This window comes from Oncorhynchus masou, chromosome 3, assembly GCF_036934945.1.
Source record: "Oncorhynchus masou masou isolate Uvic2021 chromosome 3, UVic_Omas_1.1, whole genome shotgun sequence".
Taxonomy (NCBI): Eukaryota; Metazoa; Chordata; class Actinopteri; order Salmoniformes; family Salmonidae; genus Oncorhynchus; species Oncorhynchus masou.
In genome coordinates this window covers 29,529,653-29,542,551 of record NC_088214.1, presented here as the reverse complement: position 1 = coordinate 29,542,551, position 12,899 = coordinate 29,529,653, and the positions used below count along the sequence as shown (strand labels likewise).

Genomic DNA, 12,899 nt, shown 5'->3' with positions numbered 1-12,899 from the left:
ACATGATCCAGGCTCGACTCAAGCAGAAGAGAAATGATGATAAGAACAGACGAGACATGCAGTTCCAGTTCGTGATCGGGTGTGACTTCGCTCTCATCCTTACTTGAAAGCTGAACAATTCTTCACGGCCAAGCTCGCTCCTAAATGGCAAGGACCATATAGGATTGTGGAGCAGATGGGCCCTTTGATATACCGAGTGGTGAAAGAGGACACGGGTGATGATATGCGCGTTGTCCATGTCTCACACCTTAAGGCCTGTTACCCCTCGGCTGAGGAATTGGAGACGATTGAGCGCCGCAAGGTCCTGGATATCTTTGAAGAGGAAAGTGAGGAGACTTTTCTCGGATTCCCAGACCCAGAAGTCTCACACTTTAAGGCCTGTGACCCCTCAGCTGAGGAGCGTGAGCTCCAAAAAGTCAAGAATATTTTTGTAGAGGAAAGTGATGAGGAGACCTTTCTCGGTTTCCCCGACCATGAAGTGCCTTCCTGTGCAATGGTCGGCTTTTTCCAGGGGAGGGGGTGTGTGACGGCCCTGAATTTTTCTGAACCCTCTCAGTGCAGCTCCTTCCGATAGGTTGCTTTCCCTTTAATTCCCAATTAAATAGCCAGCATCAGCTGCGCAAAAAGGGGGTTGTGATGGAGACGTGAAGGAGGATGTGTTCAACCCTCAGTTCCCGACGCTTCTCTATTCCGTTGTTTTGTTGCCGTTAAACGTGTGTTTTGTAGCCTAATAGAGTTTACCCAGGATTGGATCCACTCTTTGCGTCCGTGGACTACACCTCTCCGTTCTTCGTGGCCTTTCTCCGCTGGAGATCTATTGGCGGATTGGATTGTCTGACTGACCGACTGACTACCACCTTTTTGTATACGGTATTTCATTTGTTTTGATGTCATGTATACGGTGATGATTTATGTAGTTTGTTGTAGTTGAGGACTTAGTAAGAGTTGATACGCTTTAAAGTTCTATGGTAAAATAATTGTTATATGGATTGTATGATTAATACTGGGTTTACGCTACACTGAATGTTCTGGGCGGAGATCCCTCAGGAGACCATCCGCCACCTCATCAGCAGCATGCCCAGGTGTTGTAGGGGCACGTGGAGGCCACACACACTACTGAGCCTCATTTTGACTTCTTTTAAGGACATTACATCAAAGTTGGATCAGCCTGTAGTGTGGTTTTCCACTTTAATTTTGAGTGCGACTCCAAATCCAGACCTCCATGGGTTGATCAATTTGATTTCCATTGATAATTTTTGTGTGATTTTGTTGTCAGCACATTCAACTATGTAAAGAAAAAAGTATTTAATAAGAATATTTCAATCATTCAGATCTAGGATGTGTTATTTTAGTGTTCCCTTTATTTTTTGGAGCAGTGTATTTGCAGAATGGCAATTAAACACTGGAGTGATAGATGTGCAGAATATGAATGTGCAAGTAGAGATACTGGGGTGCAAAGGAGCAAAATTAATAAAATAAATAGCAGTATGGGGATGAGGTAGTTGGATGGGCTATTTACAGATGGCCTATGTACAGGTGCAGTGATCTGTGAGTTGCTCTGACAGCTGGTGCTTAAAGTTAGTGAGGGACATATGAGTCTCCAGCTTCAGTGATTTTTTGCAGTTCGTTCCAGTCATTGGCAGCAGAGAACTGGAATGAAAGGTGGCCAAAGAGGAGTTGGCTTTGGGGGTGACCGGGGAAATATACCTGCTGGAGCGCGTGCTATGTGTGGGTGCTGCTATGGTGACCAGTGAGCTAAGATAAGGCGGGGATTTAACTAGCAAAGACTTATAGATGACCCGGAGCCAGTGGGTTTGGCGACGAATGTGAAGCGAGGGACAGCCAACGAGAGCATACTGGTCACAGTGGTGGGTAGTATATGGGGCTTTGGTGACAAAACAGATGGCATTGTGATTGACTGCATCCAATTTGTTGAGTAGAGTGTTTGAGGCTATTTTGTAAATGACCGCCAAAGTCTAGGATCGGTAGGATAGTCAGTTTAGTGAGGGTATGAGTGAAGGATTCTTTATTGCGAAATAGGAAGCCAATTCTATATTTAATTTTGGATTGGAGATGCTTAATGTGAGTCTGGAAGGAGAGTTTACAGTCTAACCAGACACCTAGGTATTTGTAGTTGTCCACATAATCTAAGTCAGAACCGTCCAGACTAGTGATGCTGGAGGGGCGGGCAGGTGTGAGCAGCGATCGGTTGAAGAGCATGCATTTAGTTTTACTTGCATTTAAGATCAGTTGGAGGCCAAGGAAGGAGAGTTGTATGGCATTGAAGCTCATCTGGAGGTTAGTTAACAGTGTCCAAAGAAGTATACAGAATGGTGTCGTCTGCGTAGAGGTGGATTAGAGAATCACCAGCAGCAAGAGCGACATAATTGATGTATACAGAGAAAAGAGTTGGCCTGAGGATGGAACCCTGTGGCACCCTCATAGAGACTTCCAGAGGTCTGGACAACAGGCCCTCCGATTTTACACACTGAATTCTGTCTGAGAAGTAGTTGGTGAACCAGACGAGGCAGTCATTTGAACAACCAAGGCTGTTGAGTCTGCCGATAAGAATGTGGTGATTGACAGAGTCGAAAGCCTTGGCCAGGTCGATGAATACAGTTGCACAATATTGCCTCTTATTGATGGCGGTTATGATATCGTTTAGGACCTTGAGCATGGCTGAGGTGCAACCATGACCAGCTCGGAAACCAGATTGCATAGTGGAGGTACGGTGGGATTCGAAATAGTCAGTGATCTGTTTGTTAACTTAGCTTTTGAAGACCTTAGAAAGGCAGAGTAGGATAGATATAGGTCTGTAGCAGTTTGGGTCTAGAGTGTCTCCCCCTTTGAAGAGGGGGACGACCGCTACAGCTTTCCAATCTTTGGGGATCTCAGACAATACGAAAGAGAGGTTGAACAGGCTAGTAGTAGGGGTTGCATCAATTTCGGCGGATAATTTTAGAAAGAGAGGGTCCAGATTGTCTAACCCGGCTGATTTGTAGCGATCCACATTTTGCAGCTCTTTCAGAACATCAGCTATTTGGAGTTGGGTGAAGGAGAAATGGGGGAGGCTTGGGCAAGTTGCTGTGGGGGGTGCAGGGCTGTTGACCGGGTTAGGGGTAGCCAGGTGGAAAGCATGGCCAGCCGTAGAGAAATTCTTGTTGAAATTCTCAATTATCATGGATTTATCGGTGGTGAGTGTTTCCTAGCCTCGGTGCAGTGGGCAGCTGGGAGGAAGTGGTCTTATTCTGCAAATTTATGTTTGAAAAAGCAGGCCTTTGCTTTCCTAACTGCCTGTGTATATTGGTTCCTAACTTCTGCTAATGCAGTACGCCACAGGATGTTTTTGTGTTGGTCAAGGGCGGTCAGGTCTGGAGTGAACCAAGGGCTATGTCTGTTCCTGATTCTAAATTTTTTGAATGGGGCATGTTTATCTATGGTGAGTAAAGCACTTTTAAGGAATAACCAGACATCCTCTACTGACGGAATAAGGTCAATATCCTTCCAGGATACCCGGGCCAGGTCGATTAGAAAGGCCTGCTCGCTGAAGTGTTTTAGGGAGCGTTTGACAGTGATGAGGGGTGGCCGTTTGACCGCAGACCCATTACGGACGCAGGCAATGAGGCAGTCAGTGATCGCTGAGATCCTAGTTGAAGACAGCAGAGGTGTGTTTGGATGGCAGGTTGGTGATATCTATGAGGGTGCCTGTGTTTACAGATTTGAGGTTGCACCTGGTAGGTTCATTGATAATTTGTGTGAGATTGAGGGCATCAAGTTTAGATTGTAGGATGGTCAGGGTGTTAAGCATGTCCCAGTTTAGGTCACCTAATAGCACGAGCTCTGAAGATAGATGTGGGGCAATCAATTCACATATGATGTCCAGGGCACAGCTGAGGGCAGAAGGTGGTCTATAGCAAGCGGCAACAGCAATGGCAATAATACATCAATCATTTGGTGCAGCACCTATCATGACCCCAAGGTGAACCCCATCAGGTGTAAAGCCATAACATATACAGTGGGGCAAAAAAGTATTTAGTCAGCCCCCAATTGTGCAAGTTCTCCAACTTAAAAAGATGAGAGAGGCCTGTAATTTTCATCATAGGTACACTTAAACGATGACAGACAAAATGAGAAAAGAAATCCAGAAAATCACATTGTAGGATTTTTAATTAATTAATTTACAAATTATGGTGAAAAATAAGTATTTAGTCACCTACAAACAAGCAAGATTTCTGGCTCTCACAGACCTGTATCTTCTTTTTTAAGAGGCTCCTCTTTCCTCAACTCGTTACCTGTATTATGGGGCGGCAGGGTAGCCTAGTGGTTAGAGCGTTGGACTAGTATCCCTGAGCTGACAAGGTACAAATCTGTCGTTCTGCCACTGAACAGGCAGTTAACCCACTGTTCCTAGGCCGTCATTGAAAATAAGAATTTGTTCTTAACTGACTTGCCTAGTAAAATAAAGGTAAAAAAAATAAATAAATAAATAAATGTAATGGCACCTGTTTGAACATGTTATCAGTATAAAATACCTGTCCACAACCTTAAACAGTCACACTCCAAACTCCACTATGGCCAAGACCAAAGAGCTGTCAAAGGACACCAGAAACAAAATTGTAGACCTGCACCAGGCTGGGAAGACTGAATCTGCAATAGGTAAGCAGCTTGGTTTGAAGAAATCAACTGTGGGAGCAATTATTAGGAAATGGAAGACATAGAAGACCACTGATAATCTCCCTTAATCTGGGTCTCTTCGCAAGATCTCGCCCCGTGGGGTCAAAATGATCACAAGAACGGTGAGCAAAAATCCCAGAACCACATGGGGGTGGCCTAGCCAGTCTCCAGATCTCAACCCCATAGAAAATCTTTGGAGGGAGTTGAAAGTCCGTGTTGCCCAGCAACAGCCCCAAAACATCACTGCTCTAGAAGAGATCTGCATGGAGGAATGGGACAAAATACCAGCAACCGTGTGTGAAAACCTTGTGAAGACTTACAGAAAACGTTTGACCTCTGTCATTGTCAACAAAGTGTATATAACAAATTATTGAGATAAACTTTTGTTATTGACCAAATACTTATTTTCCACCATATTTTGCAAATAAATTCATTAAAAATCCTACAATGTGATTTTCTGGATTTTTTTCCTCATTTTGTCTGTCATAGTTGAAGTGTACCTATGATGACAATTACAGGCCTCTCTCATCTTTTTAAGTGGGAGAACTTGCACACTTGGTGGCTGACTAAATACTTTTTGCCCCACTGTACATTTTTTCAGAAGCATACTATGATTGATAATGTCAAAAGTCACAATGAAATCTTACACAACAGCTCCCACAATCTTTTTATTATCAATTTCTCTCAGCCAATCACCTGTCATTTGTGTAAGTGCCGTTCGTGTTGAATGCCATTTACTATAAGCATGCTAAAAGTCTATTGTTAATTTATTTATTGTAAAATAGCATTGTATCTGGTCAAACACTATTTTTTTCCAAAAGTTTACTAAGGGTTGATAACAGGCTGATTGGTCGGCTATTTGAGCCAGTAACGGGTGCTTTACTATTCTTGGGTAGCGGAATGACTTTGCTTCCCTCCAGTTTTTTTTGTTGGCAATATCGTACTCTATCATCCTCAGTAATTTTCCATCCAAGTTGCCAGATCCAGGTGGCTCATCATGGTTGTTAGACAACAATCATTTTTCACATTTTCCTCACTCACATTACAGAATTCAAAATTACAACGCTTGTTTTTCATAATTTGGTCAGTTATACTTGGATGTGTAGGTTCGGCGTTTCTTGCTGGCATGTCAGGTCTAAGTTTGCTTGTCTTGCCAATATATATTTTTTTAAAGTATACTGCACAAAAATATAAACGTAACATGCAACAATTTCTAAGATTTTACTGAGTTACAGTACATATCAGGAAATCAGTCAATTTAAATAAATAAATGAGACCCTAATCTATGTATTTCACATGACTGGGAATACAGATATGCATCTGTGGTCACAGATATCTTAAAAAGGTAGGGGCGTGGACCAGTATCTGGTGTGATCACCATTTGCCTCATGCAACGCGACTCATCTCTTTCTCATAAAGTTGATTAGGCTGTTGATTATGATCTGTGGAATGTTGTCCCACTCCTCTTTAATGGCTGTGCCACCATGGGGCACTCTGTTCACAACAATGACATCAGCAAACCACTAGCCCACACAACAGCTTCTTGATATACCACACCTGTTAGGTGGATGGATTATGTTGGCAAAGGAGAAATGCTTACTAACCGGGATGTAAACAACTTTGTGCACAAAATTTGAGATAATACATTTTTTGGTGCATATGGAACATTTCTAGGATATTTTATTTAAGCTCATTAAACATGGGACTAACACTTTACATGTTGCGTTTATATTTTTGTTCAGTGTAGTTGCCAATATCAGTGTGTTTTGTGATGAAGGAGCCATCTGATTCAATGAATGATGGAGCTGAGTTTGCCCTATTTCCCAAAATTGAATTTAAGGTCCACCAAAGCTTTTTACTATCATTCTTTATATTATTTATTGTTGGTTCATAGTATAGTTTCTACTTATTCTATTTAGTCACATGATTTCTCAATGTTCAGTAGGTTTGCCAATCAGTTATGTAGCCAGACTTATTTGTCATTCCTTTTGCCTCATCCCTCTCAACCATAACATTTTTCCATTCCTCATCACAAGGATTTAACAGTTCTTGCAGTCATTTTCTTAATGAGTGCATGCTTATTAGTAACTGGAGTAAGCAATTTCATAAATATGTAAAGTGCAGTGTCTAGTTGCTCCTCATTACACACCATAGACAAGCAAATCTTCTTTACGTCATCAACATGCTGTTGGAATCACTATAAAACCTCTTGTAGGACCTCTTATTAGGTCCAGCCTTTGGAACTTTGGTTTTCCTAGATATGGCTACCATATTTTGATCATTACATCGGATGGATATGGATACTGCTTTAAAACAGATTTTTGCTGCATTAATAAAGACTTAGGAATCAATACATGTGGATGATTCATTTCTGTGCTGTTTAGAAATACCGTAGTAGGTTAACTGATAACCTGAACCAGGTTGCAGGCACTTGTTACAGTTTGAAGCTTTTACTTGAGTGGGCAGTTTGATGAAAGCTGGTCAATATTTAGGTCACCCAGAAAATGTTCCTCTCTGTTGATATCACAAACATTTTCAAGTAGAGATGCACAATATACCGGTGAACATATCAGAATGGGAAGATATTAGCTAAAAATGCAAACATTGGTATCGGCCCGATGTCTAGTTTAACACCGATGTGAAAAACCGATGTCAAAGCTGACGTACAACCTATATAACGTGACATGACACATGACATAATGACACCATGTAAAATTTTGCACTGCACGTGCAACACAGCATTCCTAACCGTGCCTACAATTGCTGTGTGGTTAGAGCAGTCAACAAGTCAAGCAGTCTTTTGAAAGAGTAAGAAAATGTCAACGAGACAACTCAAAGGCGAAATCCATTTACGGCAACATAGTGGAATTCATTGCCCTTGACAATCAACTATTCTTATTGGCTTTTGCGACTGGTCACGCACCGGTACACTAACGTTACCAAGTGCGCTATTTTTCAGATGTTGCCCTACCAGAGTTACACAGTAATAGCGTCACTGCTATTAGCTTCACGGCATACTATGGAACACCGTTTGGGTCTTTGCTTGTCAACAAAAGATACACGTCAAATAACGCTATTTGACAATAACACTACTTGACGGGTTAAATAAGCTTTTAATTTGAAATGTCAAATAACACAGTTCTATTATTAGAATGTTGTGTGTTCTGAATTTGCATTTGCAAGCCAAGCGCCACCACTACTATCAGTAGCACTGTCAAAGCTGCACAGCACAAAAAAGTCTGCAAATAAGCAAACACCGGACACGAACATTGTGTTTACAATACCGCATTGATAATAAAGCATTATTTGTTTGACCACAACTTCTGGGGTAGCTAGCTAGCTTTAGCTTGGTACCTAGCTAGCACCAATACAACCAGCCTGAAAACAATGACCAGTAAAAACTGCAGTCATTTTCATTGTTCTTAGCAATGATTTAGTAATGACCTGACTGGTTTATGTGTTGGGAAGCTAGCCACAATAAGGATTAGGCACAATAGTGGAATTTGTGGTTTGCCTTCAAAATAAAAGTACCTCTGAAGGTGATGCAGAGGGTTACAAGGTGGAATCATAGCATATTTAGACTAGATTATGTTAAACAAGGATGGAATGTGAAACATTAGTCTACTCGGTGACACCCACAGAACGCAACTGTGTAGAGTTTACACAGATATTAGTGTTGTAGCTCTTATCGCGGGACTGTGACTGTGCGAAATCACCTCCCCAGTCAGCCTATTGTGTGTATTGACATTCATATTGCACTGTTCAGCTTTACCTAAGGATTGGGGATCAATGAAATGGGGTATCAGTCTACTCAATACCCAATATATTTTTTCCCAACGTCCTCCTCAGAGTTATCAGACTCCAAAATATCCACGCAGTATTGTTTTTCCTCTGGAATAGTGTTCAATACACAGAGTAGGTTGACAATAGATGTGGCTCAATTCACAGTTGTTTGAGTCCCGCAATAAGAGCTACGATGCTAAACTCTGTCATTTAGATTAGTATTGTGGAGTTGTGGGTCCATCCTCAGTTTTCTCCTATCACAGACATTAAACTCTGTAACTGTTTTAAAGTAACCATTGGCCTAGGCAGGTTAGGAAGGATGACTGTATATTTGGAGTGACTGGGTGTATTGATACACCATCCAAAGTGTAATTAACAACTTCACAATGCTCAAAGCAATATTCAATGTCTGCTTTTTTTACCCATCTACCAATAGGTGCCCTTCTTTGTGAGGCATTGGAAAACTGAGGCATTGGAAAACTGAGGCATTGGAAAACCTCCCGGGTCTTTGTAGTTGAATCTGTGGTTGAAATTCACTACTCGACTGAGGGACCTTACATATAATTGTATGTGTGGGGTACAGAGATGGGGTAGTCATTTAAAAATCATGTTAAACGCTATTATTGCACACAGTGTCAGTCCATGCAACTTATTATGTGACTTGTTAAGCACATTTAGGCTAGCCACAAAAAGGGGTTGAATACTTATTGACTCAAGACATTATAGCTTTTAAAAAACATTTAAAAAAAAACACTTTGACATTGTGGGGTATTGTGTGTTCATCAGTGGCACTCAATTTAATCCATGTTTAATTCAGGCTGTAACAGAACCAAATGTTGAAAAAGTCAAGCTGTGTGAATACTTAATGAAGACACTGTATATCATATACAATACCAGTCAAAAGTTTGGACACACCTTCTCATTCAAGGGTTTTTCTTTATTTTTTGCTATTTTCTACATTGTAGAATAATAGTGAAAATATCAAAACTATGACACATATGGAATCATGTAGTAAGCACAAAAGTGTTAAACAAATCAAAATATATTTTAGATTCTTCAAAGTAGCCACCCTTTGCCTTGATGACCACTTTGCACATATTTGGCATTCTCTCAACCAGCTTCATAAGGAATTATTTTCCAACAGTCTTGAAGGAGTTAGCACATATGCTGAGCACTTATTGGTTGCTTTTCCTTCATTCTGTGGTCAAACTCGTCCCAAACCATCTCAATTCGGTTGAGGTCGGGTAATTGTTTAGGCCAGATCATCTGATGTAGCACCATCACCATAGGTGTGTTTTGGGTCATTGTCCTGTTGAAAAACAAAAGATATTCCCACTTGCGCAAACCAGATGGGATGGTGTATCGCTGCAGAATGCTGTGGTAGCCATGCTGGTTAAGTGTGCCTTGAATTCTAAATAAATCACTGACAGTGTCACAAGCAAAGCTCCCCCACACCATCTCATCTCCTCCTCCATGCTTCATGGTGGGAACCACACATGCAGAGATCATCCATTAACCTACTCTGCGTCTCACAAAGGCACGGCGGTTGGAAGCAAAGGAAAGATTTCCACTGGTCTAATGTCCATTGCTTGTGCTTCTTGGCTCAAGCAAGTCTCTTCTTCTTATTGGTGTCCTTTAGTAGTGGTTTCTTTGCAGCAATTTGACCATGAAGGCCTGATTCACGTCTCCTCTGAACAGTTGATGTTGAGATGTGTTTGTTACTTATTGTCTGTGTGTGTTACTTGTAAGATGTGTCTGTTGCATTTATTTGGGCTATCAATCTGAGGTGCAGTTAACTCTAATGAACTTATCCTCTGCAGCAGAGTCTTCTGGGTCTTCCTTTGCTGTGGCAGTCCTCATGAGGGCCAATTTCGTCATAGCGCTTGATGGTTTTTGCGACTGCACTTGAAGAAACTTTCAAAGTTCTTGACATTTTTATGGATATACTGACCTTCATGTCTTAAAGTAATGATGGGCTGTCGTTTCTCATTGCTTATTTGACATAATATGGACTTGGGCTTTTACCAAATAGGGATATCTTCTGTGTACCACCCCTACCTTGTCACAACACAACCTATTGGCACAAACGCATTAAGATAGAAAGAAATTCCACAGATGAACTTTTAGCAAGGCACACCTGTTAATTGAAATGCATTCCATGTGACTACCTCATGAAGCTGGTAAAAAGAAAGCCAAGAGTGTGCAAAGCTGTCATCAAGGCAGTGTGGCTACTTTGAAGAATCTCAAATATAAAATATATTTTGATTTGTTTAACTCTTTTTTTTGGTTACTACATTATTCCATATGTGTTATTTCATAGTTGTGATGTCTTCACTATCATTATACAATGTAGATAATAGTAAAAAATAAAAAAAATGAATATGTAAGTATGTCCAAACTTCTGACTGATACTGTATATTAATTAATACTGCCAGGTTTTGGTGTTGTTTTTCAGCTAGACATTTCATTATACTGGGTAGGTTTTCACCAATGAAGCCTGCTATATTGTAATGCCTTTTTCTTTTATGGCTATAAAAACAGACTGAGGGGAAACTCATTTTTATTTCGATTTTTAGTTATTCACCTCTGTTGTAGACTTCACTGAATCTCTCTAATGATCATTTTAGTACAGAAAGTGTGTACCATGCTACTGATTATCATTGTAGACATTTCTGACTTTTGGAGAAAAAAGGAGTTCTCTCCATGTTCGCATCCATAATTCAAGATAGACCGGTGTCTTCGGTGTGCTGAAAGGTGAATTCTCAGACCTAAATGAATAAAAAGTTGGTCCATTGGGGGGGACACCACCTGGATTCCTTAAAATTTAATACATAATTTGAGCCCCTCTCTTTTAAAATGAAATATAGAATAGTAGGCCTGGTGCAATGCCTAATTACATTGTGTTTTTCATATGATGCATTCTTAATGAATCCCTCTCTCCTCTCCGTGCCTGGAAAGATTGCAAGGTAGTAGATGCTCGCTAACTACAAGTCGGGCTCAATCCTTCTCAGGGAGAAGATGCTGATGAAAACAGGGATGGGTTGTGACTGTAACTGGGGTTCTGCAAATATTAAAAGAGATTGTGAATTTGAAACATACCTCTGTGTGAGGCTGGGATGAGTGCTGGAGGTGCTATAGGCTATTGTTCATGGTTCGTCTTACTACTATATTCTGCTTCCCCATTCAAACATATCAGACATTTATTACACAGGAACAAACTTTGTTTTGTTCTCTGGTTTACATATGTTCCGCAGACCTGAACATTTTATGAATCCAACATACATTCTGAGTTAAAACGTCATGGATAAGGGATTTAATATGTGCAGCTAGCGGCACTTTCTTTACTCATGCAAGGTGGCACTCAAAAATAACAGTGTTTGGTATATGAATGTATTGGGATTTACTAAATCTAATCTCTATAGATTGAGCTTGTGCATTGTCACTGCATATAAGATAATTGTGCAATTAAGATATAATATGATATAATTACTGATAGTTCAAGGAAACTCCATTGTCAAGTGCATGTCATGTCACTGGCGTTTAGTTGGATATTTGGTTGAGAAAGCACATATCATTATTATTCAGTCAGTCACTTGAGACACGAAGAACCCAGTAACATAACATTTTTTAAACACATTACCTGTATAACACATTAGGACACTTTCACTTTCCATCATTTGCAGTAAAAGTAATAGCATCACATTAATGGGCAAAAATCACTTCATAATGAGTACTTAATTATGGTAATTGTAGCATGATGTGTTGGGCCCAGACTAGCATTTTAATGTTAAAGCTAACTCTGGTGAAAGTTTGAATTGGTATGACTCATCATTTCACTTAATCCATATTTGTATAAACCCACCATCTATAAAGGGAGTAAATTACCACTCAATCTGAGCTCTGAAAAATCCCATTTAGAATTCAAACTCTGAATACCTGATGCTTGGACTTGTTTAAACCCCTAAAACAACTGCTGGTTAACACACCAGGCCTACAGATATAAGCTATTCAATATATTTACCATCAAGTTGTGTACAGGAAATATGAGCATCTACATCAGATATGATTACCTTCATCCTGGCATTCTGTGACAGTTAACCTTTGCACTAACATTTGTATTTGAAAATCAGGAGCTAATGCATTCTCCCCCGTATCCCCTGTATAACACGCTCACGGCATGTCTGTCATTGGAAGTATACAGTAGCTAGGTCCCTGCTCTCAATGTGAATCCCCATCAATCTGGCTGAATCAGGTTAGGGCGACATCCCTCCTCCTGTGTGCTGACAGAAGGCATCAGCAGAAAAGAGCAGCTCCCCTGTTTCTGATGGCTGTAATAACTAGCACTGATCAGGAGGCTGCTGGAGAGGAACTAGCCTGACCAGCCATGCTGCACAGTTCTTGGGATGTGTCCAAAATAGCACCCTATTCATTTTATAGTGCTC

General features: G+C 40.7%; 1 protein-coding gene across 5 annotated transcripts in view; it reads left to right on the top strand.

The window, feature by feature from the left end:
- LOC135514189 (astrotactin-1-like) overlaps nucleotides 1-12,899 on the top strand; it is a 278,864-nt gene that overhangs the window by 90,269 nt on the left and 175,696 nt on the right. The window lies entirely within an intron of this gene.